We start from the raw sequence: 14,365 nt of genomic DNA on the forward strand, positions 1-14,365 counted from the left end.
ATTTATTCAGAATCCTTAAGTGTTCCCGGGAAGGATGTTCCCGGAAACGACATTTTGGCCAACATTGTTTTAAATTTTTTATCTGACAATAATGAAATATTATTGAGTTATATTGTAGAGCCCTCGATTTTTTATTAAAATATCACCAAAAAAATAAAATTTTAATCTGAATACATCCCATAGCAAGCGTTCCCAGAATGCAGTTGTTAACAACTGATGAAACTGAAACTTTGTCTATTTCTTCTTTTCTTAACCGCAATAGGTCAGAAAAAGTTTTAATTCATTTGAATTAATTTTGTCGTTAAAAATTAGTTCTTGTTTTAAGAAAATAAACTGGGCTTTAATAATAAGTTTTTTTTGTTTTTTAAATGATATGAATGTGAAAAAAACAACTTAAAAAACGAAAAAAAAAAGCATTTGATGCAAAATTGCGGAGAAACTGTTATCCGCAAAAAAAGTTTTAATGGCAAACTAAAACTGTAATACATTTGATTGTTTTAAAAAAAATCTTACGAATCGGACGTAGTTTGGCAAAGATAAACCATTTAAGTGAAAAGAGACCAAAAATCATAAAAACCGTAACTCGAAAACAAGAAAATTACCTCTCAAGTTTTTTGTCTTAAAGTGACCTTATGAATTATAGGTTTTCATTTAGGACGGTGACTGTGGGACACCCTGCATACAAATATTCAAAAGATTAGATTTGACCTAAGCGTGTGATTGCTCTTGGATGAATTAACATTAAAATTTAAAAATTTTAAATTTTTGGTTTAACCAGTTAAAATTTATTTTAAAATTTTTGGTTTAACCAGTATCTAAACTGTTTATTTTATTAAAATACACGTATAAATAATTGAATTAAAAGTTTTATCGAATTCCTTAATTTTTTTAAAATGTCACTTAGAACATTGTAGCAGGAAAGCGTCGATATGTTTTAGAATTTTCAACTCCTAAAATTAATACATTTCCTGGGAATTGTATATAATAACACACTTCACTAGAAACAATTAAAGTGGAAATGAAAATGGAAAACCCTCGTTGCAAAGCATTTTAAAAATTGTTTCAAAATATAAAAATTTTAAATTAAAAAAACATGTAAAAATAAGATAAAAAAAAAGTGAATTATTTTTAAACTAAAAAAAAAATAAGAAAAATGCAGTCAATATGTGGTTTTGTTTTATTCATTTTTATATTCGTAATCGAATTGAAACATGCCAAATTTTTATCAATTTTTTCCAGTGACCTAGTAAGGACTATTTATATATATTTTTTTGTTCCTAATGAGAATTTTAAGATTTGGGCATTATTCTTGGAATAAATACGTTTTAAACTTTTTATTTGTTGAAACCTTATTTTGAATTTTATCAATGTTCGTCTTTTTTTCCTAAAAATTTGACCGTTTGTCCTTACATTTGTTTTTTGCCCCATTAAATCAAAGCCAATTTAAGGTAAAATAGACAAATTTGTGAGAAAATTAGCGAAAATATTATAGAAGAAACATTAAATGCAAAGATTTTGCATCAATTTTTTTTTTTTTCAATGCACATTTTTTGTATTTCTACTAACATTTTTTTAATTTTTATTTGGAATATGAGTTCCCTTCCAAAGGACCGCTGCAAATATACCAATAATTTATCGTTTCTAAGCAAAATAAAAAAATTGAAAGTTCATTTATTATTCTACGGAAAACTGTAATTTCTGGTTAAGATCTATTGGAAATAAAATGCACGACTGGGTCGAACGAACTTGCTCTAAAAGTTAAAGTTGCTTAAATTTTTAAGACTTTTTATATAGAAATTTGGAAAAAAAAAAATAAAATTCGTTTAAAAAAAAATAAAATCTGGAATTAAATTGTCCTCCAAAACAAGTATGCAGTTTTAATTGATATGTGCCCTTAATTATGAAAGTGGACTAAGTCACTCCTAAAAATGCCATCAAATCTACCCCAAAAATAATTATTATTTGAGGGATAAAGTTTATTTTAAAGCGAAATTGCAGTAAATAAACTTCTTTATTGCTCCTCTAGTGATTTCATAAAAGAAGTATAATGAAATCGTTATAAGAAAATTATTATGTAAGTTTTTCTTTAAACAATACAAATAGTGACTTAGTCCACTTTCATAATCATGGTCACATATATTAACATGCATTTTTAGAAAAAAAATTTTCAAAATCGTTAGAGCCGTTTTTAAAAAATCTAATTTTTTATAAATAATTTTTTGGAAAAAAAGTTTCAAAATAAAATTGGTATGCCATTTGTAGAAATCACTAATCAACATCTAAAAACAAAATTTCAAAAAAATTCAATGTCCCGTTTTCGAAAATTTGATTTTTCAAAAAAAAAATTTCAAAATTTTTTAAAAATCCAAAAATTATTTGTTTGGTAATATTTTTGGTTTCTATTTAAATTATGTAAATGCTTCTTCAAAAAAGTTTCGTTGAAATCGAATAAGCAGTTTCGGAGATAATCGGATTTGAAAAAAAAAACGGTTCTATGGTAGGTACCGTTAATAATGATTTTCAAACAAAAATTTTTTCATTGAAAGATAGACCTTAGCTTAAAACTAACATTTGAATTTCTTAAACAAAATAGTTTGAGCAGTTTTCGAGATATTTTGATTTAACTAAAATCGGTATATGACAAGTAGGGGAGAGTGGGGCCAAATGTAACACTTTTTTCTAAAATCGATGGTTCTCCTACAAATTTGAAAGTGGGTCAACCAGACCTTTTTTAAATTAAGGACCCATGTTTTAGCTCCAAGATCCATCATAAAAATTTAGCAAAACATAACGGTAATGTTGAAAAATAAAGCTTCCAAAAAAAAAATCGTGTTGTTTCAACTTACCCCACATACGGGGCAAAGTGTAACACATACCGGGGTAGGTTGTACCAAGAACTAAAAATAAGAGAAAAATACCTTTATTTGTTTATATTTATTTATTTTTAACTAATAACAATAAAAACAAACCTCAGTCATGAAATTTTGGTGCAAATTTGTAAAAAGTGGAGCAAATCCAAGATTTCCAGAGAAAATTTGACAGTAGTCTTAAATAAAAGTTATTCGAATTCATAAATTGTTTTATAAGCTTTATGAATTCAAGTGGTGGTTCAAAAATGTGTTTCCAATTTCAAAATAAATACAAATTCAATTACAAGCATTCATATTCAGGGTTGTTAATTATATTAGGTAAACAATTTTTCAGTATAGGTAGGTTTTTACATGGTACAACTTGCCCCGGAAAAATGTTACAACTAGCCCCAGCATGAAATTTGGCACATAAAATCAATTTAAAAAAAAAGCGAAACTGATATAGACTTAACATATACACGCAATTTGAGCCAAAACACAGTTGCATATAACAAAAAAACACTTAGCACTCTATCTTTTTCGGGTAAAGAGGTAGACCAAAAATAAAATTAAAAAAAAAAGTTACAAACATGCATTTTTTGGACACCACTTGTGTAACTTCTCACCCTGTCGTCTAATCTTCATCTGAAGAAAATGTGCCGGTAGATATGCAAAAATTGAGCATTTTTCTCCTTTACGCGTTTCTTAATATTGAAAGGAACATCGCTTTTTTTAGCTGTTAATTCTTACCCCTGTTACATTTAGCCCCACTCTCCCCTACCGTTATTTTTGGTCCAAAAAATTAATTCCAAAAACCCCTCTGGAGATTCGCCAAATAACGCTACATACCAAGTTTGACATTAATTGGTCCATCCGTTTAGGCTGTAGCTCCTTATACAGACAGACAGACGGAATTCCGGGACCCACTTTTTTTGCCATTGTCTACCATCGTAATGTTATGGAAAAAATGCTATCTCAACTTCTTTTTGTACGAATGCATAACTTGATATATAGTAAATTGTAAATAAATAGTTGATTGTAGTAAAAATGGCAAAGAATTATAATTGTGTGCATTAGTTTTTCAGATACTTTTTCCATTGCATTTTTCATGTTCTATGTCAATGTCTACTTTCATCTTTAATTTTTTATGCTTTTTTCCTTTTTTCGAGTAATGTTATAGTTAATGTTACTTAAAACCAAGGCAAAACCGAAATCGTGTAAAAACCGCAAAAACCAAGACGAGAGCGAGGCGCCACAAGAGACGTCGAAAAAAAAAACAAAACCAACTATTGACATAAAATTATTCACAAATAAAAAAAAGTTTCTAAAATTAAATCTCATATAATTAAAAAAAATAATATTTATATTAAGAAATAATAATAACATATGTATATCACTTTTTGTAAACATACAAACAACTTTAATTAGATAAATTTACTCGATCAAGTCGACCAATAACATTAAAACTAAATAAATACTATCAAATAAAAAATAGAACATTATCATACTTAAAAATAAAAAAAAAAAACAAAAATTAGATTAAAATTAAAATAATATTTAATGCAAAAAAAGCTTATTAGTGATACTAATTTTAATATGAACATAAAACACATTTAAATTATTAAAAAAAAAAGAAAATATTTAAAATCGTTAAATATTTAAATAAATAAAATTTTAAATCAGTTATAAAATTTGAGTATATTGGTTACTTTGCCAAGTTTATTTATGTTTTGTTATTAAATTTATTATATATCATTAGATTCTTATAGAATTATGTTAAATGAAAATAAAAAACAAAAAAATACGAAAGCAAACAAACAAATTAGTTGTTGCACATTTTCAAATCTGTGATTTCTGTGTCGCAAAAAAATTTATGAATAAGAATTAAATAAAAACAAAATTAATTCATAAAATTGAATTTGTACATAAATTTTCACTTTCTACCCCAAAAATATTAACAAAAAAAAAAATATATCATCATTTAATTAATTTAAATTGCTGCATAAATCCACCTCAAGAGTTCTATTTTTTTAGCTATGTAAGAACACACTATCGACGAAAAAAAAAATATAAAAATTATTTAAATAAATTTAACACCATGCCACATAATAAAAATAAATACAAAAAAATGTTCACATTTTAATTAATCATAGGGTAGGTTTACCTACGTATTTAAAATCCACAACATCTAAACACAAAAAAAAAACATTAAATAATTCTCAAAAAAAAAAAAAATTAATAATAAATAGATAAATATTAATCTTTTAGTTTTTCGTCTAGTGGCAATAAGTAAAAACAAACCAAAAATGAAAACATTTATATTACAAACAAAAATAGTTAGACTATAATTTTATGTTATTTGTACATTCTCAATAAAAAAAAAAAAATAAGTTAAAATCTTGTAGCTAGAGAAAATTTCACAAACAAAAAACAAGAACAAAATAAATACAAATATAACAAAAAAAAAAATATATAAAAATTAAAAATAATAAAAAATAAATAGCTATTAATATGAAAAATCGTTACATCATCAATTTTAAGTTTTTAATTTTAAAACAAATAAATATATATACAAATTTTCAAAATATATTATAAATGAGTTTATTATAATTGCGGTTGTCATGGATATCGTATTTATAGTAAGTAAGTATAAAATATTCCGCATGGCTTCATTCTGCGAAAAAGGTTATAAGAAAAAATTAAATACAGGTTTAAAATTAAACCATTTTTAGATATTCTGCCAAATAGATCAGAGAAAATCAGTAAAAGTAAAATCAGTGTTAAAGTAATAAAACGGGCAAGACATATTCTTGTTGCAAACAGATTTCCCCAAGAAAATGGTTGTATAAACTTTTTTCATTAATCTTACCATTTGAAAGATATACGAGGTCAAATATCTTCGATATGACCAAGGACCTTTATTGTAGAACGTTCAATTTGTAAAGAAATTTGATAAAATATGTGATACAAAAAAAGATTTTTTTTAAATATGAGATTGATGAAAATTGGAAAACTGCGAAGCTCATTTGGTGAGTATGTTCTAGAGGTGTCCAGCAATCGATTTTTAGGAGTATAAAATAAACAAAAGGTATTGACCCGCCCCATCTTAGATATTGTAATGAAAAATCATATAATTTATCAAATTAAACCTAAATATCTTGTCAAAATAGTCGAGCAAAAAGCAAACAAACTTCAGATCAGAAAGTGCCGAAGTGTTGATTTAAAGTAAGGATGAATTCGGAATAAGCAAATCAGCGAACGAAAAGACTAAAAAAAAAACTATACACTATCCTCATCTGCTGAAAAACTCTGCACAGTCTTAGTTCAATCGACATTCATTTAAAAGAAAGCAAACAAAAAAAAAAAAAAAACATTCAAATACCTTATCCCTCTTCCCTAAAGAAATGCTTTTTATTTGGCCTGAATAAGATATTTTGCAATGTGTGTACAAAATTATGGTTAAAGTATTTCATTCCGTATAGTATATTTAAATTGTTTTGAAATACGTGCTCTTCAGTATCCTTTTTGACCGAAACTGAGAATATGAAATTGTGTACTAAAACCAAAGGGTAAGTATACAATTTTTGCAGTATATTATTTTAATGTAAATCAGAAATACAAATTTGAAAAAAAGAATTTTTGGATTAAAAAAAAAAATTTGAAAATTTTTATATGAAAAACCAAATTTTCAAAAACAGGGCATTGAATTTTTTTGAAATTTTGGTTTTAGATGTTGATTAGTGATTTCTACAAAATGGCATGCCTATTGCCTACTTTTTTTCCAAAAAATTATTTGTAAAATATTAGTTTTTTTTTTCTAAAAACGCATCTTAATATATCAAATAAAACTGCATAAAATTATCAAAATAAAAAAAAATTATTAAAAAACAACGGCAACACTCACAGTAATAAATGATACCATTTCCAAAAGGAAAAATTGTGCATTTGATTCTTATTTTTAAATCAATATAATATTACCAATAGTTTTTGAAATAATCGATTTCAAAGTTAAAAATAGGGGAAAAACAAATTTTTAAAACTCATTTTATACTATTTTTGTCCAGACTGCGAATTTTAGTAAAAAAAAATTACTCACACAGAAAACTGCCTCAATTGATTCCTTATCGAACAGTGAAAACTATATGTTTCTATGTCTTCTTGTTTTTGAGAAAATTGAAAAATAAAAACAAATAAAAACAAAAAATATTTTGAGAAAAGAAAAATCTGATAAAATAATTTTTCAATTTTCCCAAAAACTAGAAGACATAGAAACATATAGCTTTTCACGGTTCGATAAGGAATCAATTGAATCAGTTTTCTGTGTGAGTAATTTTTTTTACTAAAATTCGCAGTCTGGACAAAAATTTATCTTCTATCAGAAACTGTAAAAAAATCGAAAATGGGTAAAAAATTGTCGAAGCTAGAATTTTTTCAATGGGTGAAGGTCCAAAAAACCGTTTTTTGTAACTCCAGATTTTGGGGGTGTTAGGGGATTTTAAAATACCGTTTCGTATTCAGTGCGACTAGCTCTACAAAACCTGATAGGTCTCCGCCCGCGTATATATTTTAAAAACTCATTTTTGTAACACCGTGTAATTGGAAAGAATTCGGTGTTTTTACTCTAACTGAGTTTTAAGATTGCTTTTCTTAGGACGAACCTTGGATTCCGGCGAGCTTACCTCAGCCTTTGAAAATTAAGCATCACAAAGTTTAAAAATTTAAGAAACTTGAACTTTAAGAGCAAGTTCGTGCATTTTATTTTGGTTCCCCATGCAAAATAAAATGCACGACTGGGGCCACACGTACTTGCTTTTGTAGTTCAAAATATCTACATCTTAAATAACTATTGGAAATTAAAGATTTTCGTAAAATTTTGAAAAAAAAAATAAAAGTAAAAAAAATCCATTTAATTTTTTTTTTTTTTCAAAAACTTTTTTGATTTTTTTTACATTTTACACTTCAAAATGACAAGAAATATCTGTCTGCAAATTTTGAATAAAATTGGCTTAGCCTTTGATGAAATATACGACATTAACTAAAAAATACATCAATTTGGCAAAAAACGGCAACGCCAAACAGTTCTCCGAAATTTTTGTGAAAAAAAAACGCAGTTTTGTTCGAGTCATTAAGGCTATAACTAACACCAAATTTAATCGAAATCGTTAGAGTCGTTCTCGAGAAAAGTGCAATAACTCATTAAGGATGCACGGGAAGCGCCGACATTAGCGATTAAAATAAAAGAAATTGTCATACTTCCACTATCCGTATTTTTTGAGAAAAACTAAAAAAGCAGTTAGGTATATTAGATATACTTACAGCATTACTTGTGTCAAATTTAATCAAAATCGTTAGAGCAGTTTTCTAGAAAATTGCAATACATCGAAAAGTTTGTATGGGAGGTGTACGTTCTAAGCGAGATATTAGAAAACAAAAAATAACCAACCCTGGAAATTACGAAAAAAAACTCTCTGTACCAAATTTCATAAAAATCTGCCGAGCAGTTTAGGCTGCGGCTACTTGTATAATGTTAGTTTTGATTAAAACCTCGAAATTTTTTTTTGACACGAAACCAATACTTGCTCTATAGAGCAAGTAAAAAGCCTACTTCTTGAATTCGTTTCAATGTTAACATGATTTAGGTACCTTTCCTAAATAGATACCTTATTCCAATATTCAGGAAGATTGCAATCTTTAACTTCATGCTTACAAGAATTCTTTAAAATTTCATCAATAATTTAAAACATCTTAAAATAAATGATTTATTTTCTATAAACAACACGAAAGGACACCTTTTAAACATCTCACAAATATTTCAAATGGAATTATCATAAATCCAGCAACAAGATATCCGCTATTTGTAACACACATCTAAACATTAAAAAAAAAAAAAAAAAAAAAATTTTACATAACAGATTACAATAAGACTTTTTTTTATAAAAAAAGAGGGTGTGTACACATGTACACGCGACTGAAGTTATACTTCTCATTCAGTATATGTAAATGAATTTCATTTGATATTTTTAATTTCTATTATTAAATTAATTAATCCACACATCGTTTTTTTACATTTTTATCAAGTGAACAATAAATTAATTCTTTCATCCTCCTTGCGTCCATGCATGTAGTTTTCAATTTATTCTGTGAAATTTACACATGTTGTGCGGTTCAGAACGTACGGTATACGCTTAACGAAACTAAATGAATTGAGCATAAAATGTGCGATATGGTTATTTTATGAGAATTGTGTGTGCTTCAGCACTAGTAGTAGCAATATGGAACTTGCAGAGTTGCTACAAAGCTCAAAAGTGAGCTGAGCTCAGCTCACAGCTCAGCTCAAATTTTGAGCTAGCTGACTTTTGAGCTATGTACCATAGCTCAGCTCATTTGAGCTGAGCTGAAAGTCAGCTGAGCTGATGGTTGAGCTGAGCTGTTGGGTGAGCTGAAGTAAAGTGAGCTGAGCTGAGCTGTGATGGGTGAGAGGATACATTGATTTTTATTTGGAAAGTATAATGAAATATGAAGATATTTTAAACTTTTATAAAACACCATAGCTCAAGATGTTTGGTTCTAGTTATTAATGGAATTATTTTAACACATGGATATTTTTATAAATAAAACAGATAATTTTTCGTGATCTTTCTCTTGGTTTTTTTAACCCTAGAAAGATAATCATAATATACGTCTCAGAGACGTATGATTCTAAAAAAGATTTTTGGTCTTATGTTAACACTTTTTGTCATATTTATTTAACTCATTACTTAGATTATTTTAAAGAAGTGATATAATAAATCAAATCAATTTAACAAAAACCCAGAAATTTGAATTGAATTAGATAAAACAGTTCTTTACACGCCATACGTCTTACAGACGTAGATTATCTTTCTAGGGTTAATAGTAAATATATTTCTATTTTTTTAGTAAAATATTTCTTTTTTAATCATAAAAAAAATCAGGTACAATCCGGTTTTACGACTTTTTTCAAAATTCCGAGAAAATCGCGTTTGAAAGTTGGGGTACATTTTTTTTTCGAAAAATCCCCGAATCTTTGAACGCTCCTGGAAGCTAAACCGCTTGAGAGCAATTTTTGGGAGTGGTGCCAAATGATAGCTTGTGTCATGGGCCTACGCTTTGCACATTATCAGATTTTTAAAAAATCGCCTTCCATGTTAAACCGCCACATCATGCCTTTTTTTTCAGAATCGGGCTTAACTTTTTTTTTACCTTTAAGTTCTCCTGGTTTGAGAACGCGTGTACCTACAGGGATGGAAGTTGTACCCAAATGTAGGTTAGAGTCCCCGCTACCTTTTGGCATCAAAAAAATTTTTTTTCATTTTTTTCAAAATTCCGAGATATAAGCGTTGCAAGGCTTTGATCTAGAGACAGGGGAGTGGTGCCATATGAAAGCTTATATTCTCAGCTACCCGAAAGTGGTATAATCCGGTTTTTCGATTTTTTTCAAAATTCCGAGAAAATCGTGTTTGAAAGTTGGGGTAAATTTTTTTTTTCGAAAAATCCCCGAATCTTTGAACGCTCCTGGAAGCTATCCGCTTGAGAGCAATTTTTGGGAGTGATGCCAAATGATAGCTTGTGTCATGGGCCTACGCTTTGCACATTGTCAGATTTTTAAAAAATGGCTTTGCATGTTAAACCGCCACATCATGCCTATTTTTTCAGAATCGGGCTTAACTTTTTTTTTACCTTTAAGTTCTCCTGGTTTGAGAACGCGTGTACCTACAGGGATGGAAGTTGTACCCAAATGTAGGTTAGAGTCCCCGCTACCTTTTGGCATCAAAAATTTTTTTTTCATTTTTTTCAAAATTCCGAGATATAGGCGTTGGAAGTTGGGGCGCTCACTTTCAGCTCAGCTCACTTTCAGCTCAGCTCAAATGAGCTAAGCTATGGTACCTAGCTCAAATTTGAGCTGAGCTGTGAGCTGAGCTGAAATGTTAGCTTTTTGCAACCCTGGCAACTTGCCACACGCAATTTGCCACATGCAACTTGCCACACGCAACTTGCCACTTACAACTTGCCACATGCAACTTGCCACATGCAACTTGCCACATACAACTTGCCACATGCAACTTGCCACATGAAACATGTAACTTGCTACGTGTTGTGTGTTTTATGTTTGCCGTACTGTGGCGTACTGCATTTTTAAATACTAAAGTACTGCGTACTCTAAAGGTGAAACGACAGCCCTGCTACCCAGGGTGATCGCGTCATAATCCCTTTGACATTCTTGTCAAAAAGTAAATTTTCATTCCCACCCTCCCATAAGAAGTATAACTTCAAAAATAACACATCACTCATCCATAAGTGATGGATTACTTGGGACAGGATATGATATGTTCAAACTTCAAACCCATATCTTCATATTATAGGTTCGTTCATCGTTTCATATAGGCAAGACACGATACTCACACACACAGATAATTCTGTAAATTGCCCTGGCCTGACACCATCATCATATCATCAGAGGATATGGCTTATCTAAATAAAAGCCAATAGATTTCGCATCCTTAATATCAAATCATCATCTCACATGGATATCCTGTGTTGTAAATGTGTCATTCATTTCATCAAAAAAAAAAAAAAGAGACTGCAAAAAAACAAAAATTGGAAATGAAATTGGAAGAGGGCTCAACACTATTTCTATACCTTCTATACCAAATCAAGAGAGAGAGTGTCCTTTGAATACCTTTTGGAATACAAATGACCTGGCATGTCGTAGGCGATGACATATTTTGCAGAAAAATAATGAATCCTGATTGATGGCACACCACTGCGGGAGAGATAGACAAAGAGAGAAAGGACCTATAATAGTCCTGGCTAATATGCTTTACGGACAGCAGGCTTTATACTTGATTTAAATCTCCTTACTGCTTTCCCCCTTAAAACTATAGATACCCGGCAGCATCCACCCGCACGTACGACACAAAATCCTGCTGTGTCCGGGTGCCTTAATTTGATTTTCATGATGCAAAATTGATGAAATGCTGATTTGTTATTTTTTGTCCTGGCTTATACCTGCCTACACACAAAAGCAAACGTGATCGATGCATATTAATATAAATTTTTTAATATTCTATAGACACTCTCTCATAAACACACACACACACAGATAAATCAAAATGTTTACATAGCGAATGTTTTATGTGCAATGTCAGCAGATATAGCTTCCGCTAATGGCTTTTGTTTGCATAAAATTGATTTTCATGCAACATTGACCGCATCACAATAAAATAATTCATTCCAAAAATGACATGACATTGGTTAAGGTGATACCGGTTAATTGATTATTATCCTAACAAATAATATTTAATGTGAGTGAATGCGGTTACAATTTATGTTTTCAGAAAATTGCCCCGCGTTATTAAAATCAAATTACTTTTACTCGCTTCCTCTCTTTGTGACGGGAGGAGTGCGGAGTGATTATATACGGGCAGTGGTTTATGTCATTTTGTGGAGTATCTGCGGCTGCATCATCTGGTAAACTAACAGACCCGGATGTAATTGATTCAAATGGATGGCACATGTGACACTGTGTCAGTTCCTGGTGTTTGAAACACACATGTAGGTACTTCTCTTTAAAGTTATATTTTTTAAGTTTTTTTTTCCATAATAATGCAAAATTGTATACAAAATCAAAAAAAAAAAATTTTTAACTTACATCTTTAAAACTTGATTTCTCAAAACCTATTTAATGAAACAACTTGAGTCAAAAAAAAAATAAAAAATAAACAATTAGCTTTAAGAAAAGTTATAGCACATGATTGTACGTGCTTTTTTTGATTTTTAATAATTTTTTTTCTCCTGGCTAATCGGGAGGTAAGTGGGTAAGCACTTAAGTGGGTTTTACTGTACCGAGAAAAATGAAAATTTTTCCTTCCACATAACTTTTTTGTCATTTCATACTTATTTGAAGTGAAAAATGTTCCCAAATATTTTTGACCAGGTTTAAGACCAAAATACTGCAATGTGCAGCGCAGCGCTCGTATCCAGGACGGATTTTACAAATTTTCTATGCGACAAGTCGTTCTCGAGATATTGAAACTTACACGTTTTTTCAAATGGGGGTGTTTGCCACTAGACAAAACAATACACAAACTGAGAATTCTAATCATGAATTATAACACATCCATCTTCAATTCTGCTTTTAAACTTAGCTGACGTCACAACTTTTTTTTCAGATTTCTTCCCATATTGACTGAAATAGAACATTTTTATATGACTTTGAACTTCTCATCGCTGATTTTCCTTAGAGAGTATTAAGGCAGACGTTATATTTTCTTGGTATTTTTAGATCAATGCATCAAATATTTTTTTTTTTTCTTCAAGGTAAAGATGAATATTTTATAGGGATTCACTTTCAATTCGAATGGTTTTTTGCAAATTTTTCAATTTATTGAATACTGGCAACTGCATTGAAAATTTTTGTTCCCTTTTATTTATTTTTATTTAAAAGGATTTTTGCTTGATATGGTATTCATAAGAGTGAAGTGAAGATGTTTGAATTTAAATCAGATAAAGCGGAAAAAAAAGAATATAAAACATTATGTCTTTTATAAGTGTGTATTCCAATGAGATATAATCCCTGAAGATGCAGGAAATTGATTTGAAAATTTTGTATGAAGGAAGAATATTGATTAGTTATACAATATTATAATAATAAAATATTATTTAAAATGTTATGTTTATAAATATTCGTTACATAAGTGGCTCGGTGACTGGCAATTTACCTGTTTCCTTTCGCAATAAAGTTGAAGGATTCAAAGAGTCTATAAAAAAAAAGAGGGAGGGAATGAAGGTCAACAAAAGAGTGAAAAAATTGTTTGTTGGATATAACATTATGAGATGACACATATTTTTAAGTTATTTATGATGCTGAATCTTTTAATAAGTCAATACGATTACTTTAAGAAGATTAAACGCAAGGGATTAGTACCAAAAAAAAAAAAATAATGTGTGCAATTCACACGTGGTTGAAGTGAAACCTTAAAAATCATTTTAAAAAAATCGAAAAAATCACTTTTTTTATATGACAACCTACAATAAATTGTATACCATCTGAAAGCTTATTGTTTTAGCTCAAAATATTTATATCGACCATGTCTATACAACATCTACACAAAGAGCTAGAATTTTTTTAACCCAATTAGTTTAAAAAAAAAAAAGCAAAACAATCAATCTCTTTTCTCTTCTAACGCCATTAAATCCATTTTTTAAGAGACAACCTATAATAAATTTTACATCATTATTATTTCACCTTTTATATGAAACTTCAATCATATTTCTACCATGCCTACAAAAAAAGTAAGAATTTTTTAAAGCCAACCATGTCGAAATTTCAAACTGAGATTACGGTACTTCTTCTACTGATGCTGACTGGTCATCGGCAACAAATCTTCACAGGTGTTTTGAGGTATTTTTCAAGTTTTTCAATTAAAGATTATATAACTTGTAGAGCATGTACCGTTATGTGTGATATATTAAATGAAAGGTAATATTATCAGCAT

Source organism: Episyrphus balteatus, chromosome 3 (genome assembly GCF_945859705.1).
Source record: "Episyrphus balteatus chromosome 3, idEpiBalt1.1, whole genome shotgun sequence".
NCBI classification, from domain to species: Eukaryota; Metazoa; Arthropoda; class Insecta; order Diptera; family Syrphidae; genus Episyrphus; species Episyrphus balteatus.